We start from the raw sequence: 11,715 nt of genomic DNA on the forward strand, positions 1-11,715 counted from the left end.
ACAGTGATTTCAAATAACAACCACTTAGATGTATTAAGGTGAAGAGAGGTTTCCCTTTCGGGAGCCCCTAAAAACTTCGCAGCTACGGAGAAAAGAACTTAGCTAATATTTTACACACACTAACTCACTTTTTTTTTGTGGAAACAAGCTTAGAAACTTAAAAAATTCTCTCTCTTGTATTCTTCCTACTTGAGTTATTGCACTTCAATTGCTTATTCACTCTGTCTCCTTAAGTCTGATGAAGTGGGTATTTATAGGCGTCTGGCGGACTTCAATTTTGGACTACATATGCATTTAAGAAACTTTTGCATGCCGGGTATATTTTGTGGGCCCCATCGTCACATGGTCATGTTTCTTTTTTAATTCTTATTCGTTCATTTATTTTCCACTTAGCATTAGTCTTTTCCTCATTGCTTAAATCTTTGACTTTGTCTTTTTATGAGTATCGTCACTCCTTACGTTTCCAAATTATGTAATATTTCTAGATCAAAACTCATTTCGGAGTCATCGTCTACATTTGGATCTTGAGCGAACTGATCCATGGTTGTATTATAATCATCTTCCATTGTAGTATCATATTCGTTACTGTCTCCACTTGATAGGCCTAGTCTTGTTCTAGTTCTGGGTCTTGTCTTATCTCCTGAGAAAATCCTAGATCTTGGCTCAGGCTTCAGATTTTCCATTAATATTTCTTTAGGCTGTTCTGCTAGTAACTTTTTTACAGATCTTCTACAATTTGTTCTATATTTCTCTTACTACTTTTCTTTCTTTGAAAGTATAAACCCTTTTTGTTTTTGTCTTGGGTGAGCGTTAATGTTTCTTCATCTAGTGTCTAAGTACCTGTTATTTTGAAACTGGCTGGGAGAATTCTCCTAACACTTTTTGGCAAAGTGTTACTTATTAACGGATTTGATGATTCTTTAACAGCTACCATTTGACTGGACTAGTTGTATCATTGCCCAATATAGTAGGTTTTTCTATATTCATTGGGGAATGCACACCCATTAACGGATTTGATGAGTCTTTACCAGCTACCATTTGAATTGGACTAGTTGTATCAATAATCGATATAGTAGGTATTTCTACATTCATTGGGGAATGCACACCCTTCTTATCCATTATTAAAGGAGATGGAGAACTCTTCGAAACCATTTGAGTTTCATAAGTTCGTAGAGTCTGCTGGGACAATTCATAATGAAGAATTTTTATACGATCTTGTAAAATTCCTATACGTTCTATCATTCTTCCTTTCTCATTTATAAGGTTCTCATTATCTTATATTAGAGTCTCATTTGTGTGGTTAAGTCTTCTAAAAGCTTCGGTCATCAAAGAACAATGATCGCAAAATATAATTTTATCTGTGTCTTTTTTGATATTATATTAGGGTACTTCTTTCATATTTGGTCTTAGAACTAGAGTAATATAATAATTTGGCCCTAGATTTCCTTGGGCATAGTCTGATGCCTCTGTAAGGTCATTGAAACCTTTATAGAGAGGGGTTGTATAGTCTTTTGTGGATTCCATTACCTCTATCCATGTGTGAAATAATCCTTGTGTCTGTCCCCTAAGAACAACATAAAATTTAAATCTATTAGTGCTATTTTTCTCAGTAAAATAGTAGCTTAAAGCATTTAAGACTGAAATGAAATAGCTATTGTTTCTAGGTGTCTTATTGTAGGATATCCATAAATTGTCGATTAGTCAAATCTACTATTTGTCCACTCGCACATCTGGTCTAAGTTTGAAAGTCAAGTTGAATGGTTCATAACTGATCAGATTGTGCGGTCCAAAAATCATCCTTTCTAGTTTTGGATGTTCCAGCATTGTAAGTGGTCTGTAATGAGTATTGCTCATTAATTTTCTCAAATAGTCTTGGGAGGACAAGGACGAGGCCTTACCTTTTCCTTTGCCTGTATACATACTGAAACAAAACTCGTTAGTTTTCTTATTTTATTAGTATACTAAGTTAATTTGTGAGGTTATTATCTTTTTCTTTAATATGTTATAGCACAATGTTATAAATTGAAGTGGCATCTAAAAAATTTAGCCACCTCCTTTTACGACTATTCTTTTCTTTTATTTTCTGATAGAATTCTACTATAGCTTTGCAGTCAGTTCTTACTAATATTTCAGGTTTATTTAATATATAAAGTTTAAAACTATTTAAACCATAAATTACTGCTAGTGTCTTTGCGTCTATGCTATTTAGATTGCCTTTTTCATTATATTTTTCACTTGAATAAGCACAGATTTTTTCATCCTTTTTGTCACTATATTTATTAGGTTTAATATTGCTCCCCATCCTCAAAGACTTCCATCTGTCTCGACTATTAAACAATCTGTTTCTAATGGTAGTGTCAAATTCGAGATGTCTTAGATCATGAGTTTAAGCTGTTGCGTTAATTTATATCTTTAGCATTAAAAGTATTTTGACCTGTTGATCCAGTTTTAGAGTATAACGGTCCTGCTACTTTTCCTAAATCTTTAATGAAAGTTCTAGCATAATTTAATAATCCTAAAATCTTTTGTAAATCTTTGGTTTTATCTAATATATCTGGCATTTCTAAGACTTTCTTATCTATGTGTGGTTGTAATTTTATTCTACCGTCACCAATGACTACTCCTAACAAATTAATACTATTTTTATAGAGTTCTATTTTCTTTCTGCTTATTATTATCCCATTATCTATAAATAATTTTAAAACTTGGTGTAAATGTCCTAGATGTTCTCTCATGTTATTACTGAAAACTAAAATATCATCTACATACACTAATACAAACTTCTTATAATTTCCAAAATTACTATCCATTTTTCTTTGAAAATTGGAGAAGCTGTCTTTAGTCCTAATGGCATAACTAACCATTCAAAATGTCCTTCTGGACAGGTGAAAGTTGTCCATTCTATACTATCTTCATGCATCTTAATCTGTCAATATCTGAATTTACAGTCGAATTTACTAAATATTTTTCTTCCTTGTATTCTATTTATTAATTCTGTTTTGTTTGGTAACTTATATCTATCCATCATAGTATTATCATTTAGTCTTTTATAATTTATTACCATTCTAGCTTTCCCTTGTACTATTTCACTATGATTTCTTACTATGAAAGTTGTTGATCTATGTCTTGACTTAGATCTTCTTATTATTCATAATTCTAATAGTTCTTTTATTTGTACTTCAAAATCCTTAAGATCTTCATTTGTAGCTTTGATAGATGTAGTTTTTATAGTATATTCTAGATTGATTATTTCTAATTAGCAGGTAATTTAATTGGAGTCCCAATGTTGCAAAGTTTTTTCTCCAATTATTTCTAGTTTGTCTAAGATTTGTATTATTTTATTTAGGTCTTTTAGATCTTTTATTACTCCTATCTGTTGTATACCTTTCTTAAAATTGTATAATTCTGTATCTATTTCTATTAGAGTGTAATCTTTTTCTAATTCTTCTACTGTTAATAAATCTTGTAATTCTTCATACATTGTTATATTTTTATCGTCAATACATGTAAAATTTTCTCCCTTATCACATTCTAGTGATGATTTGGAATTTATCTGATTATCTGAGCCTTCTTCTGACTTATCCTTAAGAAACCGATATTTAGTCAGTATAGGTTGTGTCTGTACTGGTGAGTGAGTAATATTGCTTGCAAAAATTACCCAATCTCTAGTAACAAAACACCTTCCACTATTTTGTATCATAAAATCTAATCCTAAGACGAAATTTGTTCATATGTTTAAGTCTCTAACTAGTATTCCATTGAGTTTATATGATTGTTGATAGAATTTTTCACAAGTATTGATAAAACTTACTGTTTCTCTTGGTATATATTTTGTAAAACTGTTATAAGTTCTATCCATTTACATGAATTTTTGGGGTTTTGGTAATTCTTTAATTAATTTTGATGGTCAAATTCTACTATGTAATATGCTTTTTTGTACATCCTGAATCTCTTATAGCTAATGTCTCGAACTCATAATCTTGAATACTTATCCTTGTTAAGATTTTGACTGTACTAATATTCTTTTCCTTATTATATATCATTTCTTCAAATGATATATTCATTGACTTCTCCCTTTTGACTTTATTATTTTCTACTGATGTATTCAGTAATTCTACTTATAATATATTTTCTTCTTTAATTACTTCTTTATGTTTTTTCGAGGTTATTTATTTTTATTTCCAATCTTTTCAGTTTTTCTTCTAGTTCTAACATTCTATCATCTGTTGTATTACTTATTGGTTGTTCTTGTTTGTAAAAATTTTTTTATGGTTTTAGGATTTTAGAAAATCTTCTTATACAAGTCATGCACCCTTCTATATAACATTTTCTACATTTTACCCTTTTATTTTTACTTGGAAACCAGCTACAGTAAGAACATTGGTTACTGTCTAGTCCTTTACCTTTTTCAATTTCATGTTCACATTCTTCTATCAAATTGACTGAGTTTATCCTTTCTAGTCCTATTTTATTTATAAATTCTTCTTCTTCAAAATCTGAGGAATCCAAAGTGTCTTTTTCTTCTTCAAATACTTCTATACTCCTGATAAAGTATATGCCTTCGCTATCTGATATATATTCATCAACATTTATTAGATTTTTATTTACCTTGTCTATTAACTGTGCATTTCTCGACCTACTATTATTCCTGTTTGGACAAGTATTTGCTAAATGTTCTATGCTTCCACAAGTAAAGCATTCTAATTTTTTTTTAATAAGTTCTATACATGTCTCTGTTTATTCAGATATGGTTTTTTCGCTTATGATTTTCTTAGATAATATTTTATTCTTAGGACGATAATCCTTTTTATATGGTTTTTTATATCTTCTTTTCTAATAGTCTTGATCATAATGTTGGGCAGTATATATATTTTTGCAGAAATATGTATCTCCTTCAATTGTTTTTGTATTTGTATATCCGTACACTTTTCTTGTAATATTTTCATTATATATTGTTTTCTTTGTCCTATTGACCATTTTGTGTTTGGATTCTGTACTATTTCTTCTCTTTTTTTTATCACTTTTCTTCTATTTCTCTCCCTAATACTCCTGGTAATTTATTAAATAATCTATTTCCTAAAGTCTGGCCAAATGAGTATCCACTGATTGTACAATGATAAAAATGCTCATTTAGAAATTCTTTAATCCTTAACCAATTATTAATACTTAATTGTTCTAAATTTATTAAAGCCCTTTTTTGTAATACTACTAATCTACTATTGAGATCCTCACCTATTAGTAAAGTATGTACTTTATTTACAAAATTATATGGATTAGCCCCTAATTCTACTAATTGCTGGAAATTTCGGGGAATAATGTCTTATATGCTTCCCATAATGCTTTAGTAGTATCTACTAGGAATGTTTCAAGATATCTATACATAATTTCTGCATCTGGCTCTTGATTGGCTTGTATATATTGTATATAATCTGCTACCACTACATTTTTTCATATATCTATTACAGCATTCCATGTCTGAGGGTTATGCGCCGCTAAAATTAAAAATTTTCCTTTATTACCACCTTCTTGTAACCTAATGGGTTCTTCTATTGGCATTCTTATTCCTCTAGGTTTTATGTCCAATTCTATCTGTTCATCAGAATTTATTCTGAATACTCTATGTCTTGGTAGATTTTGAGTTGTTACAATTACCCTTTGCATACCAGTCGTCCTTTGGAAAGGGCTTGAAGTACTTGCCGCACTTTCCATAAATTCCTTTATGCTTTCTATCTCATTCATACTGTAAACTGTTACTAACTCTTCATCTTGTCGCTCCTTTTTAAGTGTATAACCATAATTTTCTATTCTTAGTTCACATTTTACAAAATATTCTTTAGTTTCGGTGAGATTAAGATTTCCTATTTTACAGCCTATAATTTTTTATTAAGTCTCTTATATTCAAAATATAGGTAATATAATTTTTTTTAAGAAGATATTGCTAAAATACCTAAAACTAAAGAGAAAGAGATGAACATGGTATTATAAAAAAAGTATTTTGGGAGAAAAATATACTTTAATTTTGATAACTACCCATGACTTAATGAAGGAGGGAGTACTGGATAGGATTTTACATTATATATAATCAAGAAATACATTTGCTTCAACCTTGTTGCTTGCTCATATCCGTGTATTTATTTATTTTTAATTATAATAGTTGTTTTTAATATAATTTTGTTATTATGTTCTGTTGTTATTATATAAAATATCTATTGTTACTATAATATTTAATAATATTTATTATTTTTATTATATTTCGGTATCAGAGCCCTAAGATTCTAGGATACTTTATTTATATGGTGCCAAACAATATTTTCAGAACTCAAAAAAGAAAATCTAGACCCTACAAAGAACGAATAATAATAAATTCAGAATATTATTGGTATATTAGAAATATAAAGAAGGAATATACAAATTTATATAACATTTTAATAGAACATAGGCAGTTATACCTTAGATTACTTGAGGTCTCACCAGATTTAAGCGAAGAGGTTTATCAGGAGCTACTATAAGTAGATAATAGATTATCTGGAGTACAGGTCAAAATATTCTACTATACAGACGAACTAAGAATAGAAAAAATTTTGAGACAAAAGTATGCTATACATCTAGCTTAATGAGAAGACCTCTTAGAAATACTAGGTCATACAACGCGATTAAAGAAAAATTATATTACCTATATTTAGAATATAAGAGAGTTAATAATACAAAGAAAGACCCTATAAAACTAGATCAATTAATTACCACAATATCCCAACTGGAATATAACTTAATAAGGCATCTCAAATCTAGAAATATATGAGAACACACTCGTGAGCTAGAAGTATACAACTAAAATATTGGTACTTAAATAGAGAAATATTACTAAAATCAAAGGCGAGCGAGTTTGAAGAATTTTCAAGTAAATATTTAAGAATACTAGAATCATCAAAGACAATATTATTAGAAGAATATATATAAGTGCATTAAAGTGGGAATTAGAAGGTGTTAGAAGTGATATAGAACGATATAATAAACACATAAGGATTCATAGAGAAAAGTGTAGAGAAATCATTTCTTTAGAATAACGAAGGCACAATAAATAAAAAAGATATATGAAAACACATCCAGTCGCTAAAATAGTACAAAGGTTACATAATCAATTATATAAAGAAGTGAAACAAAGACAAGAAATTTTAAGAATAGAACAAACCTTAATAAATCAAATAGAAGTATTAGAAACTACAGAATTACTAGAAGTGATAATAATCTCAGACTCTATAAATCTAGTAAACTGCATAAGTCATATAAACTTGTTAAGGTGTAATCAAAAGTATTAGATATTGTATAAAGTATAGAAATATTAGAATACAAGCTGTTAGAAAATAGTATATTAACAATACGTTCCCGTTAGGGTAAGAATAATATTAAAATAGATAACTTAAAGAACTAGAATATTTAGATCTAACAATTCAAACAGAGAAGAAATACAGACGTTTTAAAGACAATTCTCTTATAAGGTGTAATTTTAATAATGGAGAACATATATTATATGGAGAAGAGCCACAACTAAATACTATTACAGACTTTATAATAAACCTAAGAGAAAAGGTTCAACAGGAAAATACTAAAATATTAAAGACTCTAGAAATATTAGAAGACCTGTAAAACAAACAAAAGAAATTGTTAGATAAAATAGAACAAAATTTTGATTTCCCAAAAAATCAACAAGTTGAATTAGAAAAGAAAATTAACGATTTAATTAATAAGAATAGAGAAGGTAGCTTAAGAAATCCAGAAATAAGATTATCACTACAAGAAATAAGAAAAGAAATTAGTCAATTAAAAGAAATAACACTCTCATGAATAGTATTCCTATTAATGATAAACTCTATTTAGCAATATTACAAAAGGCTGCTCAAATTCAACCAAATCTAGAAAGATTATCAGAATACCAACATCAAGCAAGAACAGACTCTATATTCATAAAACAAAATAATATTAGTATACTATTACTATTAAAACTTAATAGAAATCTAGAAAAAAACAAAGCAAAAAACTAGTCAAGAAGACAAAAATATAAAAGAATTAATAGAACAACTAAAGAAAATAGAATTAACCCTACAAAAAGAAAAAGGAAAGGCTAAAACAACTAAACCCAAAATATGGACCTTTTTTCAACATCCACAGATGGACAAGACAGACCATGATCAAGCTTTACCCAAGAAAAATTGAAAACCAACATGTTATCCAGAATTATAAATAGCCCAAAAATGACTTCAAGACAATAGCTAGAAGAGGTAGTAGATGTAGACAAAGATATACAACTTTTTCAACAAAATAAACTAAAATTATTAATTTCTAAGACACTATATAATGAAAGAATTTTTCAGTGGCACAATTATATAAATATTATAGGGAAGAACAAATGTGCGTTATTGGTAAAGATAGCGTCAGTATAAATCTAATAAGTTCAAAATCTTTAAAACAAATTGTCAAATCAACACATGAGCCTCATGCATATGGGACTCATAATAGTAGGTTTAAAAAGACTAACCAGAAAAAACCTAGGAACTAAGGTATTAGTTACAATATATGATAATGGATGATCAGACTCGAAAAGATCTCTAATTGGAATAACAGAAGTAGACATGTCAACAAATGGAGAATTTTTTTATTGTAGTCCAGACTATATGATAAATTTTTTAGAATTTGGAAAATATATAAAGATAGGTATTCAGACAAAAGGATATGAGAAATGAATAATGGAAATAACTTACTAATATGTGTAGGATTTATCGAAAAACTTGTCACTAATAGTAGTACAAAATTTAGACTAAAAATAGATGATGTAGTAAGTTTAATGGGGAATAATGATATTCAATTAGTGAAACCCTAAAGATAAATTCATAAGACTATGCAGAATTAGAATGGAACTTGAAAAAATTTACTAAGAAAGAAACCCTAAAGCCAACTAATCATTTAATGTATATAAACAATAAAGGAGAAACTTCAGTAAGATTCACAGACTACCAATACACAAACGAAAAAGAAATTGATGAAGAAGTTGTAGAATGTGAGAGTACTAATTTTATGGATTTAGAAATACTAGAAGAAGGTTTTGGAGTAAATAAAGCTATAATAAAAGCAGAAGCCCTATATAAAAGAAATAATAACAATAGAACGTTCAAATGTATAGGTTGTAAATCTCAATCTCACCAAAACTAAATAACATTTTGTAAAATGTGAACTAAGAACAAATAATCATGGTTATACACTTAAAAAGGAGCGAAAAGCTAAAGAGTTAGAAACAGTTTACAGTATGAATGAGATAGAAATCATAAAGGAATTTATGGAAAGTGTGACAAGTACTTCAAGCCCTTTCCAAAGGACGACTGGTATGCAAAGGGTAAATGTAACAACTGAAAATCTACCAAGATATAGAGTATTCAAAATAAATCCTGATGAACAGATAGAAAAGGACATAAAACCTAGAGGAATAAGAATGCCAATAGAAGAACCCATTAGGTTACAAGAAGATGGTAATAAAGGAAAAGTTTTAAATTTAGCGGTGCATGACTCTCAGACATGAAATATTGTAATAGATATATGGAAAACTGTAGTGGTAACAAATTATATACAATAAATACAAGCCAATCAAGAGCCAGATACAAAACTTATGTATAGATATCTTAAAACGTTCCTAGGAGAGACTACTAAAGCATTATGGGGAGCATATAAGACATTATTCCTCAAAGATTTCCAGGAATTAATAGAATTAGGGGCAAACCCATATAATTTTGTAAATAAAGTACATATATTACTAACAAGTGAGGATCCCAATAGTGGATTAGCAGTATTACAAAAAAGGGCTTTAATAAATTTAGAACAATCAAGTATTAATAATTGGTTAAGAATTAAAGAATTTCTAAATGAGTATTTTTATTATTATACAATCAGTGGAAACTCGTTTGACCAGACTTTAGGAAATAGATTATTTAATAAATTACCAGGAGCATTAGGGAGAGAAATAGAAGAAAAGTAATTCAAAAGAGAAGGAGAAGTACAGAATTCAAACACAAAATGGTCAATAGGACAAAGAATACAACATATAATGGAAATATTACAAGAAAAGTGTACGAATATACAAATACAAAAACAATTAAAAAAATTAGATATAGATTTCTGCAAAAATATATATATACTACCCAACATTATGATCAAGACTATAAGAGAAGAAGGTGTTAAAAACCATATAAAAAGGATTATCGTCCTAAGAAAAAATATTATCTAAGAAAATCAGAAGCGAAAAAAGCATATCTGAATAAACAGGGACATGTAAGAAAATAAAATACCAATGAAACTTATAAAAATAAATTAGAATGCTTTACTTGTGGAAGCGTAGAACATTTAGCAAATACTTGTCCAAAAAGGAATAATAGTATGTCGAGAAATGCACAGTTAATATATGAGGTAAATAAAAATCTAATACAAGTAGATGAACATATGTCAGATGGCGAAATCATATACTCTATCAGGAGTATGAAAGTATTTGAAGAAGAAAAAGACACTTTGGATTCCTCAGATTCTGAAGAAGAAGAATTTATAAATGAAATGGGACTAGAAAGGATAAACTCAGTCAATTTGATAGAAGAATATGAACATGAATTTAAAAAGGTAAATGTGAACATGAATTTGAAAAGGTAAAAGACTAGACAGTAACCAATGTTCTTACTGTAGCTAGTTTCCAAGTAAAAACAAAGGGAAAAATGTAGAAAATGTTATTTAGAAGGGTGCATGACTTGTATAGAAAGATTTTCTAAAATCTTGAAGCCAGAAAATAATTTTTACAAACAAGAACAACCAATAAGTAAAACAATAGACGATAGAATTTTAGAACTAGAAGAAAAACTGAAAAGATTGAAAATAAGAATAAATAAACTCGAAAAAACACAAAGAAGTAATTAAAGAAGAAAATATGTTAGAAGTAGAATTACTGAATACATCAGTAGAAAATGATAAAGTCAAAAGGGAGAAGTCAATGAATATATCATTTGAAGGAATGATATGCAATGAGGAAAAGAACCTTAGTGCAGTCAAAGTCTTAACAAGGATAAGAATTCAAGATTATGAGTTCAAGACATTAGCTATAGTAGATTCAAGATGTACAAAAAGCATATTAAATAGTAGAATTTTACCATCAAAATTAATTAAAGAATTACCAAAACTCCAAAAATCCATGCAAATGGATGGAACCCATAACACTTATACAGAATATATACCAAGAGCAAGAGTAAGTTTTATCAATACTTGCAAAAAATTCTATCAACCATCATATAAACTCAATGGAATACTAGTTAAAGCCTTAAACATAAGAGCAGATTTCATGTTAGGATTAGATTTTATGGTACAAAACAATGGAGGATCTTTTGTTACCAAAGATTGGGTAATTTTTGCAAGCAATATTACTCACTCACTAGTACAGACGCAACCTATACTGACTAAATATCGGTTTCTTAAGGATAAGTCAGAAGAAGGCTTAGATAATTAGACAGAAGGCTCAGATAATTAGATAAAATCCAAAACATCACTAGAATATAATAAGGGAGAAAATTTTACATGTATTGACAGTAAAAAGATAACAATGTATGAAGAATTACAAGATTTATTAACAGAAGAAGAATTAGAAAAGGATTACACTCTAATAGAAATAGATACAGAATTATACAATTTTAAGAA

This window comes from Capsicum annuum, chromosome 10 (genome assembly GCF_002878395.1).
Source record: "Capsicum annuum cultivar UCD-10X-F1 chromosome 10, UCD10Xv1.1, whole genome shotgun sequence".
NCBI classification, from domain to species: domain Eukaryota; kingdom Viridiplantae; phylum Streptophyta; class Magnoliopsida; order Solanales; family Solanaceae; genus Capsicum; species Capsicum annuum.